Raw genomic sequence first — 4591 nt, forward strand, 5'->3', positions numbered from 1 at the left:
GTTCAAAATTCCACAGAAAGTTGTGGCGGTGTGTGGCGGTGCGTGGGCTCTCCTAGTGGTGCGTACTTTCTACAGGGCAATAGATCGGCAGCCTCCGATCTGGATTCTGGCGTTACTTTTCTAGAAACTTGAGAGGCAAATTCTATTTTTATTATTATTGTTATTATTATATATATATATATAGTCTTTATACTGTTAACTATTGTCTCCTATTAATATTGATTTTCTCTCAGAAAATAGTTTTGAGAGGAGGAGGGAGCAGATCTGCTCCCTCCTCCTCCCTCATTCCCCTTCTACTCCACGCTCCTACCCTACCTTTTTTTTTTTTTTTTTGGTATGTTTGTAGGTATTCTCTGACCAAATCAGCAACTTTGACCTCTTTGCTATGTGTCCGTCCACCTTCCACCGTGTTGTGTCATTCACCTCCCCCGGCCGCTGCTGCTGCTTGCTGGTTGTTTGTTTGTATTTTTTATTTTGAATAAAAGGTTTTTTCTCTTTAGATCTGCCCTCATAAGTGAGGATGAATAATTAGGTGTGAGGGGTTATCTCTCACGGCCGGATTAAATTAATTTTTTTAAGAAATTTGGCTACTCATGTCTTAGATTTAATATGCTCGGAGCAGATCTGCTTTTTAACTATATTTGTACATGGATTAGCGGAAGATTGAAGTCATAAATAGCACCTGATTATAATAATTTTTGTTTGTATCTATGACTTTGTAACCTCATGGCATGTGACTATGATTTTTGTAGAGGTTTATGCTTTGTGCTGTAAGGGATTTTTGCTTTGCTATGTAAGAGCTTTATGCTCGTAATCTTTAATCAATAAAATCCTCATATTTCCGTTAAAATATATATATATATATTCCTTTTCTCTCAAACACCGAGACAAGGTCGAAAATTTTTTCTCTCTTCATTGCTTTCATGTGGCACCATTAGTGTCCATATTTGCACAACATTAATTGACAATCAGAGGATTACTCCTTTGTCCTCCATAAATTTTATATTTAATTAATTTGGATAATCCATCACTTTCAAATATATATATATATATATATATATATATATATATATATTTCCTCTTTCTTAAGCGTAATTTTATGAAGTGTACGTATATTAGGCATAAAAAGAGGTTCATATTAATTTATTGACGGTTTCAAGTTTCAAGTACTGAAATGGATTTTAATTAAGAAATAAACAAGAAATGTGATCGAATAATGGCATTTTATTATAACAAAAAAAAAAAAAAAAAAAACAGATGGAGCGTACATCCGATCAGATTACAGAAAGAAACAGTACAAATTAATTACCGCCAATGCCAAACAGTATGCATGGAGGCCAGGAAACAAAACAACACAACTGATAATTCGCCTTACAACGCGCGTACAAAAGTACTGACTGATGATTGACCTTATTAATTTGTGGACAACATAGATATGTGATGATTGGCCTCATTTGTTCCATGCTTGGGAAGCTGTGAAAATATATTAAGAGTAAAAATTAGGTTTGAAAGAGTAGAAATCCAAAGAGAAGTTTATATATATATATATATATATATATGGAAGACTAGAAATCGAAAGAGAAATATGATTATAGTAATAAAATAATTACCTTGGTTTGAAAGAGCCCAGTCAGTGTCGTCGCCGCCCACATGCCATGCAAAGTAACCAAGCAATTCCATTTGCTTGGCATATATAACCTTATCAAAGATGCTATCCTTACCATCATAACCAATCCAGGTCGTCCCAACATGGCCATACTGCGTGACATAGGAGTAATTGATCACTTCTTCGCCACCGTTGTCTTTTATAAAATCGTGGATTTGGGAATAAAGTATGGGGTCACTTACTTCAGTCGCAGGTCCATTAGCATCTGAGGATATTTTTTGGTCATCAGCATTTTTCAGAAGCCAACTGCGGCCATAAAATGGAAGGCCGAGGACTAATTTGTTGGCCAGCACGCCTGCATCAATCCAAGCACGGATGCCGGCATCCACGTTAATAAATAGTTCAGAGCCCGTTGGATAGTGCAATGGAGCAGGCGGCGCAGTAGAATTGGGTGAGGAATCAGGGAGAGGGGTATACAAGTCATAGGCCATTATGTTGATCCAGTCCAAGCTATCTGAGATAGCCTGAATGGGATAAGTAACGGACGTCAACGTATACTGTGGGGAGTAATAGACGGCTGCGGTTAGAAGCAGCTTGGCTTCGCCAGGGCGATCATGAGCGTCTTTGTCCACGGCAGCTCGCAACTCTTTGAGGAGTGTGGCAAGGTTGGTCATCTGATCGGTCGTGTTGGGATACTGCCAGTGGAGGCTAAGGCCATCGTAGTCAAATTCCCTGGCTACATCAATGGAGGAATGTATGAATGTTTTAAGGTAATCAGAATCGCTAGCGATTGTGTCAAAAATGGAAGGATCAGTGTCTCCACTGATGGATAAAATGGCTTTAATATCAGAGTTGTTCTTCACGGTTTTGGCGAAGGTTCGAAGCTGATTGGTTGGAAAGCTGAGTTGGTAGGTGTCATTGACACCAGCAAAGGCAGCAAAAAGATGGGTGAAAAGGCTGAAATCAATGTTCTCCGGCTGCAACTCACCGTTCCAGTACCAGTATCCGGCATTCACATCAGTGCTGCTAGTCATCTTGATCTTGATGATCTTGATGAATGATTATGATTGGTAATTAAGTAGGTATTTGAGAGAGAAGAAGAAATTGGCTCGCTCAAGTGATTTTTCTCCATTGCACCTTCATGCTATTTATACTAATATTTTTATGCATGCATGTGCATGTGCATGTGCATGTGGGCTATTATTATTAATTTGGATTCCATCAAGTTTTGCTGATCAAGATGATTAATTATAATACTCCAACCACGTGCATATACAGCCAAAACGTACGTTATGAATTTCGACCTCTGACACACAAAAAAAAAAAATAATAATAATAATAAATAAATAAAAATAATAGGGATTCAAATTAAGTTGGCTTATTGTATGAGTGGTACTAAGTCAACTAGCCAGTGTCTTTAAGGGTAGCTCAATCGGCTGTGGATCACGCCTAATGAAACGGAGGTCACTAGTTCGAATCCCCCATCCTCCTTCTCTTGTGTGGATATGTCAACAAAAAAAGTCAGCTAGCTAGCCCACTAATACTTCCATTAACAACGATTCAATACATGAAAACTCCAATATATATGTCTCCGGTTAATTATAGGGATTCAATATGTGAAGGCTCCACGGGGAAGCATGTAATGCTATCGAAATTTAATTAAACTAATTATTAAAATAGACACACCTCCAAAGACCTATTTACCATATAAAGAAACCTAAGGGGATCATCGATTAATTTGTAGCACATGTATGCACCATAATTAATAAACAAAAATAATCACCTTAATTAATGGAGAGTTACAAGCTGAATTTCACACACCAACTAACTAGAAGTTAAGTGGGAAAGACTTACCTAAATACCTACCAAAGAACAAGAAATAGCAGAATACGGAAGTAATACAATGATATGATCAGCCACAATTTAAACCTCAATACAACTCTGAAGGTAATTACAACAAAACCTTGCTAATAAAATTAAAAAAAAAAATTAAATTGAATTAAAAAAAAAAAAAAAAAAAACCATAAAATTACCACAATCTGGAAAAGAACTCACCATCCTATCCTATGTATATTTGGTTCGAGCCCCGGCCTAATGACCTCTACTATAACTCGGGTGCCCTAATGCGTACAACAGCGGCTATCATTCACCTCTCGCTTTTCAATTAAATATTTTATTCATGTCTTGAACCTTACTTATTAAGGGAAATTGTTAAAATATTACTCAAATTTTAAGTGACGTACCACTATCAAAACCTGAAGAAAAACAAAATATTGATAATAATATGATCCATATTGATTTGAAGTGAAATGAATTTTTTGAAATCTGTTTTCTTTCTACATTTATTTAGGAATCCAGCTAATTAACTAGATTATTTAAATTTTTTAAAAAGACTTAATTACTAATATTGACTTCATATATATATATATATATAATACTCCATCCAATCACATGCACTGATGGCATATACATGCAGCCAAATATATATATTGAATATTGACACGTTCTTGATTATTTTGGATAACATCAACTTATTTGGGCTGGCTGATCAAGAATCAAGATGTGTTCGCTATTGTGTCTTCTTTTGGTTAGATCCAAATATCATAAAAAGTCCCAGCTTGGATAAGTTCAATTGAATATGGATAGATCGACCGGCCAATTAATAGGAAGGGAGACAAAAAAAATACAATAAAATTAGATATGAAATATATACTCAATGATGAAATTTGTGGGCCTACCTCATCTCATAAAACCGGTTCAATAAGAGGGGATTGTTCATTCCTTATAAACATGCCCAAGATCTTGTCCACAAGCAATGTGAAATTATTCCTTAATACCCTCCCTCACGTGCAGGCCAATATTTTTTCTGATCCTTGTCACGGGGTAACTAGTGTAGGCCCCCATTCATCCTGTGTTAGGCTTTGATACCATGATGAAATTTGTGGGCCTAACTCTTCTCAAAAAACCGGTTCAATAAGAGAGGGT

The 4591-nt window shown here is 36.3% G+C and overlaps 1 pseudogene; it reads right to left on the minus strand.

Annotated features, from left to right (window-relative positions):
- Positions 1-1450: 1450 nt before the first annotated feature.
- On the minus strand, positions 1451-2640 carry LOC148584530 (class V chitinase pseudogene; annotated as a pseudogene).
- Between the last annotated feature and the right edge of the window lie 1951 nt (positions 2641-4591).

Source organism: Corylus avellana, chromosome 7 (assembly GCF_965113065.1).
Source record: "Corylus avellana chromosome 7, dhCorAvel1.hap1.2, whole genome shotgun sequence".
NCBI classification, from domain to species: domain Eukaryota; kingdom Viridiplantae; phylum Streptophyta; class Magnoliopsida; order Fagales; family Betulaceae; genus Corylus; species Corylus avellana.